Here is a 12,321-nt window from a genome sequence, read left to right on the forward strand (position 1 = left end):
CGCAGAAAGAAAGAGTCTTGCGCAATCGCGATTACGTACCGCAATTATAACAGTCCGCCGACACAGGAATTTGAAACATAACACGATGAAGGCGACGACGCTGCGAGGAAGTATAAGTATGGACATCATCGCACGCACTTTACGCGCTTTACTCTCTGACCTCGAAATTACGAAGTAATAAAAATCGACGCAACAGCTTAGAATGGAAGAATAAAAACGTGAATGATTCCATCGTGCGTGAAGAAGATAATTGCATTTTTATTTTTATTTTATTCACTCTCTCTTTCTCTCCGTTCTCTTTATCTTTTCGATAAAAACAATTTCTGGATTTTTAAATTGGAATCTTTCATGAGATAAATTTTTATGCTACAGAAATTGTTAAAAGAATCATAATGTTAAAAGTATTACATTTCTATTCTAAAATTCGATATCATTGTTAATTTTTAATTCGATATCGTTGTTAATTTTTAATGCTGCGAAAAGTGGGTCTTATATGCCCGATCGATCAGAGGTAATTCAATTAGACGATCGGTTTTGTTGATCGTATCTGGTCTTCCGACTAACTGGTTTAGATGACGAATTGACCCGATTGTTAACCTCTTAGTCTCGCGAGAGAAGCTCGGCTCTTCTGTTGCAATTCGCGCAATAGCCTTTGGCCTAATACGAAAGTTTAGGAAGATTCGCGTTTCTTCGAAGCGCAATTTGAATGCGGCCCATATCGATTATATGACCAGGACCGGTCGTTGCTCCGAAGTATCAAACTTGTCGGCAAGGTCAATTTAATCTCACCGTCTAATTGCTTGATTTCATCGCGCTTTCAAATCAATGTAAAGCTCAGACTCGTCATCCCGAGAAACATTTCACGCTTCAATGTAATCCGTTCATTTTATCGGTATTATGAGCGACGGATATCGTCGGGATTTGAGAACCGGCGACAACAATATTGCAACAGAAGTTTCTCGAGGGGAAAGAAATGGTATTGCGGTTTCCTGGACGACCTTAAGACTGATTTTAGAATGCCCTTTGGGGAGACTCATCGAGCGTAGCGAGGCGTCGCTCAATCGCTTTTCCTCGACGCTTACCGACGCGATTTACGCCGAAATTCCCCAAGGTTGCGAAAAAGTTTCGTTCTCCTCCATCTAAAGCTTCCCTTTGGCTCCCCATCTCATGCGAGAATCTCTAACCGCATATCCTCCCTAAATATTCGCGAAAAAATATAAATGATCATGGTTATTATTCATGTTTCGAGAGAAATATTATTTAAAAACATGTTTATTATACAATTAAAACAATTAGACTATAAACCTCAAAATAGTTTTTTTTTTCCATAAATTTATATCAAACGTTAAAGAAAATTTTAATAACGAGTTTTTTTCGATCGATGGGACGCGAGAGATTCATTCTCAAATTGATTGAATTATATCCTAGGATATCTTGAAAGAAGTTCAAAAGTAATAATCCTATGAAATGAGATGAAGTATCTCGGATGTATGGATGCTTTTCGGTTCCGCCGTGCGATCACGTGAGGATACGAGCCGGGCCGTCGAAGCCCGTCGCGCGGGTTGTGAAACAGTGTCAGTGACCGACAGCCTAAGGCCAGCAGACCGCCTTGCACAGAGAGCATCGTCTCAAAATGATTTAAGTATCGTTCACACTGAAAAAAAGCGACAAGTCCCGAGCGACGACATTTATGTCCGTTTCGACGCGGAGCCGTGTATCGGTGCCTACGTACGGGGCGACAACGTGCCGTCGAGAACACCATCGATGCCTGAAATTCGTCTTGCTTTCACTCGACGCGTCTTATCAATTCATCCCGTGTCGTTCCATGCGCGCTATATCGATTGCATAAACATAGGTATCTTATATATCGCCTCCGCGTGAACAGAATGCCCCGTTCCCTCCTTTTTTCTTCCGTTCTTCGTTGCATCCTAAGGAAAATATTTGATAAAGTCGCGAATTCGCGAATTATCGAATGCAAATTCGGAGACAAAACGCAAATTACATAACAATAACAAGGAGAGAAGATGATGAATATTTAGCTACTAATCGAGATCCCATTTTCGCGTTTAAATAATTAACATGGGGAATAGTCAGCTATTTCGATCAGCTATGTTTACGAGTCAAATTTAAGTTAAGATCGAGCCGCGCGTTTCGTCGTCTCGAGCAGAAGAGGCAGAATCGAAGCATCTCTGTGTTTGTTTATCTCGAACACATTCCGCCTGAAGCATTAGGATCGACCCGATTAGAATGGTCATCGCAGCTGCGGTTGCGGACGATCCGTTACAATCCGCCGCTGTAACGCGAGACGCGGGTGATCTCGCGATCGACGCATCGATCTCGATACCAATACCGAGCCGATGATTCGTCCGCCAGCGGCGGTCGCTGGCCCTGAGAAAGCCCCATCCCTCTCGCGATGATCACCTTCAATGTGGGTTCGGCACTGACTCACACACGCCGCCTGGCCCACTTTACGCACCATGCGTACGGCTGGCGTTGCCGATGATCACGCGCTTTTCCACGGACACGGACACCGAGGTCGTCGAAATTCGTAATTCCGTAGCGAATCTTATTTCTAATCTCGTTTTCTAAACGCACGAGGACGGATCTGCGTACGGTCAGCGTACGGTTGGTCTTTGAGCTGCCGTTTTAACAATGGCCAGTTTAACGGATTTCTCAAGTGATCTTACTAACAACGGGCACTCTGCTCCGCTGAATGCGGACTGCAGAATCAGAATCCTGAATAGACGCATTTTCTACCTCTGCATCATCACTTCGCGAAGGAAGTTACTTGGCCGCTTCCTGCCGGCCGTCGAGTCGAGCACGAAGACAAAAGGAAGACGGCCGCTCTGCCGGGCGAATGAGCGACAACGTCATCCGTTTCGCGGGAACTCTCCCGGCCCTTACCCGTGGGAACCGTTACACGCGGGAAACCGCGGTGTAAACGACTGAAAATAGTTCTCCCGTTAATCACTGCGCCAGATGGTGCGCGTGCACGCGCGCACGCCCCTATAATTAAGCCACGTCTAATTGATTTCGCTCGCGTCGAATATGGAATGAAAACGCGTGATGGGTGACTTCGCACGAGCGGGACGATCAAGTCGTCCGTGTAAACGCGTCGGCGAATTATATCCATGCTTGGTCGACCGTAAACTTTGCCCGATCTCCCTGATCGACGATAGAGAAAAAGGGGTTTGTCGCAGCTGTACAAATTTGATATAATCATTTATGGAAAAAGATGAATATCGAGACTAGATCATTTTTCATTTTTTATTAATATGCACAATCGAATATAGCTGAAGTGTGTCAAGTACAAGTAAAAAAAAAGCAAGTATGTTATTGTAATTATTACGAAGTAGGCTAAAGAAACAAAGATAGAAAAGTGTAATGTTAAAATTTTTTAACGATTAATTATAATTCTAAAAGATTTTAAATATTTTGTAAGGTTGGTGTACTCTTCTGTTTCTAATTTTTCTTCGTTTTTCCTCCAGACAGTTTTGATTTCTTTCTTCGACAATTTTGTTGCGTCGCTTCGTCATCGCGGTATTAAACAGACCCGCAGTGTTTCGTTTGTCTATCCTTTGTACACACATTGTGCAAAGTTCTCCTCGACATTCGAACGTGTCTCGCGACAATGGCAAGTCCGTGTCGGAGGCACGCTCGAGATCCCTTACAGCAAATTCCGAGAATCCCGCAGTCTCGCGGATATATCCGCTCTAAAAGAACGATTCGACCAGAGCTACCTCCGGACTGAGTCATATTTCAACGCTCACGACAGGTATCTCGCCGTTTAAATACCTGGTCGCATAATTGCCCGCGCCAAGTCTTATGATTACTTTAATAGCGAACCTCCCGGGTGCTGTCGGTCAATGAAAAGGAAGACGCTTTCCTGCATGGCCGACTCCATTGATTATTTCCTCTGCGGCAATGAAAGAGAGTACGCCTTTCGATAAAAGAAAGTTCGCCTGCAACGTCGGTAGTCTTTTATAATGTCTTTTATATTGTAATTATATTCGAGCGATTACATTTGCGGATTTAATTAATGAGAGGAAAAGAAATCACGCTTCGTATGTGTGCAAGTTGCAACAGTGACAACTATTCTTATTAGTATTTGCATAATTAAGGTGGATATTTTTTGTAGTATTATAGGATCATTATCGTCACTTAGGATAATCATCGTTTGATTCTTATCGTTTTAATGTTATATTTTTTTTTTCACATTGAAAAAATAAACTCAAAAGATAGGTCACTTGAAATTCTTTTCGCGCTTCATTTGTTTTATTAAAAGATTTCCACGATATTTGCTAATCGGAAAATATTGCACGTAAAGCAAGACTCTTTTTCCGATCCCATCGCGCTTTATCCGATCCGAAACTGTTCCAAGGTGGAAGCGGTAAGTGCACGCGCTGAATGCCTTATGAAGTACGAACAAACGAACGGACATCCTGGCGTTATGTAACGCCGTTCCTCTTCCCCTCCGACCGTAATTAATACCGCTTGCTTCCAACCTCCGCATCAAACGGCGACGCTCCTTTCTCCGATCGTGTCGGCGAGTTCGCCGGCGAACTCTTTGCCCTGGCGTGGGTCTTTGAACGGGGTCAGCCGCGAGCCAAATTCGCCAGCAAAAATCGAGGCTGCCCACGCGTCAGCAGTTACACAAAACGGTAGTACGACGAGAGAACCTTGAACCTGAAACCGCTCGCAACCGTGGGATAAAAGCACGAAAGCGAGATAGTAGCGATTCGTTAGAATGTGACCGTTGATTCTCACAACGAAATAAAATTGGGAGATCTATTTCTCTCTTAGATTTACTTATTAAATAATTAAACTCACTGGAAATTAATCTTGTTAATAATATTAAGCAATCTGTATATTTGATGTTAATTGCGTATATAAAGATTTCGGCTTTAAACTGCACGACAGTCTGGAAATGTCTCGAGCGAGTGAAATTTATTAAATTGTAAAGGCATAAAACAGTTTTCGTAATACTGATATTATTTCCAGCTACCAGAAAATCAGTGTGCGCCATATAACGACCCGTCGACACGGTGTAGAAATTAGCGATGATGCCATAATTGCCCACAAACTGACTACAATGAAGCCTCTTCCGTGGCCCTTTTCGAACACACAAAACAAATCCTTGTTAAGTTGCCTCCTCGAATTGTGCTTCACATAACGGTACAAGCCGCCACATAAACCACACGCAAATGTTATGCATTGTGAGCTCGTGTTTTGGCGTTTCATTGATATTTCTCTCTTAATCGTTTCGACTCATACGCGACGTTTGTAATCAACAAATAATGATAAGTGTCTCAATTTCCGGAGGTATTTACGAGCAGAGCGCGAGTACAAAAAGTGTTTCATTTTCAGAGAATAAGTACAATATATCTCCCAAATATACAACATGTAATCATACTTAATGATATATAATACTCTCTGAACATACGCATCAGATGTTACATTCACAGATCCGCCAAAATTTAAATCGAAAGTTAAAATTGCGCATATACATCTCGCTGCGTTGTGTGCAACGCAACTGCGTTACGCAGCGTTGCAGGTACGAAGAATTCATTTCATTTTTCAAAAACATCGGTCGCCGAGGTAGCGTCGATTCAGCGTTTAAATCGGTTCGCGCGACGATGAACACCGGTGTACCGATGTTAACATCGTCCTCGTGTAAAATAACGTCGCGATCTTGTGTACATGCGACGATGTACCGCAACGTCGAGCCATTCTCGTCACTTCCTGGCTCGCTGCTGGACGTTTCTTTCCGCGCGAGAAAACATCACGAACGCTCGTGTCATCGTCTCTTGCATTTCGCTGCGAGAGCGTGAACATTCTCGCTTCCACGCGCGACGAAGCCTCCTGCCGTGCATTTCGCGCCGAAGTTCGAAGAAGAATGTTTAGATACTCTGAGATAATTTTAATTAACGCCTCACGGAAAGGAGGAGCAGCGTACGCGAGACTTTTAATTCATATTCCACTTTCATTACACTTTTAATGAAATAAAATATATTTTTTGCATTCTTCTTCTTTCGGAGGCAAAATATTAAAAAATAGTTCTGAAAGTGCTGGAAGTTATGAATATAACAACCCTTAGAAATTCACACGCGTTAGTTTAAGGAATTTTTTCAGAGGGCAGACTGCGAACGCGAATTTTTAATTTCGCGAATACCTAGCTCGCAAGATTTCAATGGTAGAATGCGGTAGAATCATGATATTCGTTTCCTATGTGATTCGATAGCGTGTCACTGACCTCTGCGCGATTTAATTTATTTTTAATCCATTTCACCAATCTGGATGTGCTGCTGTCGCGCTTCGCTGGACGTTAGTGAACGATTTACATAGGCGAGTGTTTTGGAGCCATCATGTACGCCATCGAGTAGTTAATACCTATTTTCGTTTGGTCCGTACACGTTCCACAGAATTTTATTTGGCGGCAGCGGACCGTAACGAAATCCCTCGGCGCTGCGCGCCGGCTAAAATCCCGTTCCGGGGGCCGCGATTGGCGGGCGCTTGATTGAATTGGCGGTCAGTGGCGGGCATTAGGTCCAGCTTGCAAAGGATTGAATTTCTGTCACAATTATCGACCCGGTCCCTCTTATCCGCGCGCCTACGAACAAGCCCGGGATCCGCCACGAAAATTCCGTGACAATCGTCTAAACGCAGCTGCTGTCTTTAATAGAAAGGGCAACGAAGGAGGGTAAAGTCGAATCCAAATGGCTCCAAATGATGTTCGGATAAACAACGTGCAATTCCAAGCGGAATTGCTCTTACAAAGCCGCTCTTGCGATTGAATATCTTCTATTTAAAAGATGAAATCATCTTTGTTAAATCTAAAGACGATTGAGAACGTATTTAATTATAATGTAATATCGAAGAAAAAATAAAAAAAAAAAGATAAAAATGATTCACGCAAATATTTTTCATCATATAATATAATATCGATAATTGGATCGATTGTACAGATTATCGAGTAAGGATTCCTTAATGCAATAAGCAATCTATTCATCTTTCCTGAAGAGACTTATTGGATATAATAATTTAAGGTATTAATTTTTATAAAAAGAAAAGAGTGATCTTGAAATTTCTATGTCTGGACCCTGACGAACATTTCTTCATATTAACATCGGTCTTAACCGTTAACGCATTGGAAAGCTCCGAGAGAAGAGTGTCACGGTCGACCCGAATTGATGGCACGTATACTTTCGTCGCTAAGTCCGAAAACGTGAGATGAATCTGCGGATTAAACGACCGGAATTGCCGTCGATATTTCGATCCGGTCTCATTAGAAAGTGTTGCGCGACCGTCGTATCACAAAATACGAAATTATATGAGCAATTTCGAGATATGCTACGTATAAGCAAGTAAATCTCTATTAAATATCCAGAAAATTGATGCCATAAATATTTATTAATTTCTCGAATTAATTATATATAACATAAATATCGCTCAAGTTAAATAAATAGAAATTTAATATGGATTGCATTAAAAATGAACTATGTTACTTTCTTTATTTGTTTATCCTGTGTCCATCCTTTATAAATTACGATTTCGATGTGACTTGATTTTGATAAGCTTCTTAACATTTTCAAGTTCAATCTCGTCTAGCGATGTCGCGTGCCTCGCTAGATTCTCGGAGAGATCGAATCGCGTGATAGATGAGGTAATTATCCGTCGATATTCAGTTAATTACTGTGTGGAATATGTTAACTGGCGATGACGCGACGGTGCACTCGAACGTGAACGGCGATCGGCGCGATGTTATCCGCACTCTTGTTTTTCGTGTCCGCACAATCGAGAGCAAAGTAGATACGCCAGTGGAGAATCATCCCGATGTTACAAAACAGGATCGACGAGCAGCACTCATAATATTGTTGCAAGGTATGCACCTGCGAAAGATGAACGCTGCTCTTTAACTTCTCTAACAGCGCTGAAGTTTAGTGAAAATTATATCAGTTTATATAAGACACGTGTAACAGAGATCCTGTCATAAAATTGACATTTTAATTCGCAAATTAAATCGCATGTAATAGGATCAAAATTAAAAAAAAATGATAATAATTATTATGTTATTATTGCGTGCCACAAAATAATTAGATTATTACATATATTCTTCATTTACATAATTATTATTCTATTATTAAAAAGATATTTCTTTTTAATATTTTTGTTATTTATATTAACGTGTTATATTTATATATCAACATATTAATTTAAATTTGCTAATAATAATATTGATAATAATAAAAAATAAAACAATCGATTGTTTAGAGATGTGAAGATTCAATTACTTATTTTGATTGTCAATTATAAAACTAATACAATTGTAAAGCGTATGCTATTGAAAGAACATACTCAAAGAACTAAACTTCTTAAGAAGCTGACATCGCCATGTGACGGCACTCTACTTTGATCTGGATTGGCTTCTCTACTGTCCGATCTGGACGCGGATCCTGACCTCCGTTAACCGGGTATCGGTGACCTCACCAGTCGAACTGGATTAGATCGTAACCCGATATGAGAATACAGACTACCCACATTTTGATTTGACAGGATATATATATATATATATATATATATATATATATATTAGCTTACATTAATTGAATTAATATACGGACCAGTATAAATCGTTCTCCGTGAATTAAAGATAGAATGATTAAAAATTTATTTCTGTGAAAAATGAATGTTCTACTAACCGATATTTTTAATTTTTATTTTTAACTTTTGTTAATCTCTGAATTACTTATTTTAATATATTTTATTTGAAATTGCAATTTTATTAGTTTAATCATAAAATACTTTTCATTCTGTTATTAATAAAAATTAACGATTTAAAATTCCCTAGAAAAACTTTCTAAATAAATCAGGAATAACACGCAGAAATTGAAACAAGAAGTATTTCGTCACAACCAAACGTTAACTACTAATCACATCTAGTTATTTCTCCTCTAATGGACATTAAGGACATTAAGTTTCTAACATTTTATAGAATTATCTGCCCGGTGATGTCACGTTCTTAGTAGTTTATCATCCGTTCTCCATTTATTATCTTTTACGAGGAAGACTCATCCCTAAAATATTGCGATAAAGAGGTGAAAAATAATTGTCAAAAGAGTTATAAATGCGACTTAAAAAATTTTACCTGAAAGTGGAAAAGATAAATTTAAAAAAATATATTTTTAACTTGAAAACGTAAAGATAGGAAATCTAGATATTAAAAAATATTTAAAAAATTTTCAGACTTTTGTTGAAAATACGTCTTCTTTTCAAATGTATATAAGCATTTTAATCTACAATCTACACAAAAGTACAGTCTAATATTTTAGTCTACACAAAAAAGACACAATTGTAATTCTAATTCGGAAAGCCATCTTGTTTTTTATTTTTGTTCGTTAACAATAAAGCTAAGGCTTTCAAATAAAAAAAATTCTTCTCGTTTGTTAAACAACCTTTGACAGATGTACCTTTTCATAATCCTGTTAAAATGCATTCCACCGGATTTTATCGCGTGACACATATACTCGATGAGAATAAAGATATAAAAGTCAATAATTGATCGTCCTCGCGTTCAATGGCGAGTAACGAGTATGCTAAATGGAGTAATTTTCGTTGCACAATAACATGTGTAAAGTAGTTTTATCAAACAGCACATTGTGTGCGCTTGCGACTTGGCAAATGGCCGACGATATTAGCGACGATTAAATCAATGTCAGTGTTTTACGTTAGGATCATGAAAACATCAGCATGGAGATTCGGAAGAGTCACAAATCGCTCCGTAAGTCGCGCTTACTCGAGACGTAACGTGATATTTAAATCGGAGCCACATTAAAAGATATGTCACATCGACATGTCACATGATACTTTAATCAAAACACAAGCGATTTTCGATCGTCTTCTAAGGCAGGTGAAGCTCGTTCTAACAGTTAAAGGATTAAATCCGTGCTTTATGTCTCGAATCGTATTCGAGAAACTAATTGAGAACCGCGAAGTGCGCTCGTTAACGAACGTAATTGTTCTTGGATATACGAGGGGATTTAATTACACGGCACCTTCGTCCGCGCGCCGAGCGCAGCGTGCCTCGTATTAATGAGCGACAATCGCAGAGGTAAGTAATTACGCAAAGAGTGGTCGGCGTATCAACAATCGCGCTTTTAGCCTGATTCCACATCATTTGTTTACAAGCAAACAAACCGCGGGAACCCGCAGCACGCCGCGAGTTAATTAATCGGTCATGTATGGCCAGTCTGTATAACGTTGCTGATCGACGCTGCTGATGCCGATTTATCGCGATATTATTGGTCACGTGTAGAATCACATATTTTTTACGCTGGAAATCTCGTAAGGAAAAAAAAATTTTGAAATATATATTCGATACGAAATATAGCGGAGTGCAATTTGAAATTTAAATGCGTGCACGTGTCGCGTGTAGTGAATTTGCGACTGCAGGATTGATAAAACGAGATTATTAAAGTGTCGCGAGTATTGCAAAAATATTCTAAATTATAGGACTAATATGGATGAGATTTTCCAAGAGGAGTTTGTCAACGCTCAACGGGAAATACAATTCTAACAAATGTGTAAATTATTATCCCGTATTTTTCTCGTCGTAGCGCAGTTTCCGAAATATAACTCCGAGCGCAGCACCGATCCAATTCGCACACGAATTTTTTTTTTTCCCCCGGACGTTATTCGCGATCGTCCCGTGCAAACCCAAACCACCGGAGCTACCTCAATTTGCAGTCCTGCGTAAGATACGTGACGTTCGCGATATTCGCGGGGACCAATCGCGAGGACGATCGATTTCCGCCGAGCGCCGGCGGCGTGTTTCCGCCGCGTGTTTACATCTCTGTATATATGTACACATAAACGAAACAACGCACTTACCACGCTCGCGGATTCGCCCGCAGGGGAAGCGCAGATCCGTTGCTCCCTCTCTCGTTCTCGCTGATATCCGATAAAGCAATATCAATTTATCGCGTCTCCTCGCGCGTGTTCGTGCGATCTTCCTCTTCCTTCGCCTGCTCTCGCTCGGTCGCGAAATTTCTCTCTTCTCCGATCCCGGAGTAATCCGCGTGTGTCTTCCGCCTTGCGGCGAACGTCAGGCCCGCACTTTCTCACGGAATAGCCGCGGAAGAAAAAAAGGCGAAGCGAGGATGCAACCGAATGTGTCACACTCGCGCACACGCTTCCGTTACCGATCGCATCGATCTCTTCTTTCTGCAGCCGGCGAACTTTTGTACGTGTCACGTGGAGACCTGTTTCGTCGACCCACCCGTCGTCTGCTTTCTCTCTTCCTCTCGGTCGCTCTTAGTATGATCGAAGAAACGTCACTTTCTCTCTGTCCCTCCTGTATTCGTCTCTCTGTCTATCCGTGAAGCGTCACAGTTTGTTCTATTTGTCTTTGTTGCTATTTCTTCTTCTTCAATAATAAACTAGCGCGACACGTCCATCCAATCTTTTCGACAATTGTTTACTGAAATGTTTATTTGAATACTTCCAGGTATCTCGCGCGTTCGCCTCCTCTTGAACTTTATTTCACATTAACATTCCCGATCGATTTGCTTGAGAACAACAAGTCTGCTCGCTCACTCACTCCAAGTCTCTTTTTCTCCTTTTCCCCTACTATCTTCACCTCGTCCCCGTGTCAATTGCTCTCGCACCTGTCCGGCTGACAGACCGACGCCACTGTCAGCGCACTTTCACGAGTCGCGCTGCTTTCGGTCGCGTGTGCAGAATCGCTACGACAGGCGAAACACCCGATCGGCAACGTGGACACCGGACGATCTTAGCCAATTCTCCGGGAATCCCTTCGATCTCCCCTCCGCGAAAGCGATCAAGCGCGATCGTTCCGCCGAAATTTGAGACGCGACCGGAAAAGGCGCTTCCGCTCGGACGATCGATCGATCCTTCTCGATCGATCGACACCTTGATTTTTCCTCCTCTGGACGCTCACACTGGATCCAGGACGATCCCGCGACGTTTCATCGTTCCTCCCGCGAGCATCTTTACCGCAAAAAAAAAAAAAAAAAAAAAGAAATAGAAGGAAAGAAAGAAAGAAGAAATCCGGAGCTGCGAATTTTTATCTTCCTTGATCTTTTTCTTTTCTTTTTCTTTTTTTTTTTTTTGATGTATCGAGTGTAACGAATTCGCGACGAACGTGAATTATTTGTGGTCGAGGCTCTCGTACGGAGACTCTCTCTGTCGCGGCGGCGACAGCACGCGGTGCAAAACGGAGTTTCGAAAAGGCCCGAGTGTCTCGCAGAGCTACCTCCCGTTCGGTGCAGGCGTCGAGTGGCGACTGTCGTTTCTTCCAACGCT

The 12,321-nt window shown here is 41.3% G+C and overlaps 1 protein-coding gene across 1 annotated transcript in view; it reads right to left on the reverse strand.

Moving 5' to 3' along the window:
• The window catches only part of LOC105430898 (uncharacterized), a 41,817-nt gene extending 29,514 nt beyond the window's left edge, over positions 1-12,303 (reverse strand). The window contains exons 1-2 of the mRNA XM_089071500.1: positions 12,272-12,303; positions 10,888-12,006 (exon numbers count right to left, since the gene is read on the reverse strand). The gene's annotated coding sequence lies outside the window, so the exon portion shown is untranslated. The remainder of the gene's footprint in view (positions 1-10,887; positions 12,007-12,271) is intronic.
• Between the last annotated feature and the right edge of the window lie 18 nt (positions 12,304-12,321).

The sequence above is a fragment of the Pogonomyrmex barbatus genome, unplaced genomic scaffold (genome assembly GCF_055798465.1).
Source record: "Pogonomyrmex barbatus isolate J1 unplaced genomic scaffold, ASM5579846v1 scaffold12, whole genome shotgun sequence".
NCBI classification, from domain to species: domain Eukaryota; kingdom Metazoa; phylum Arthropoda; class Insecta; order Hymenoptera; family Formicidae; genus Pogonomyrmex; species Pogonomyrmex barbatus.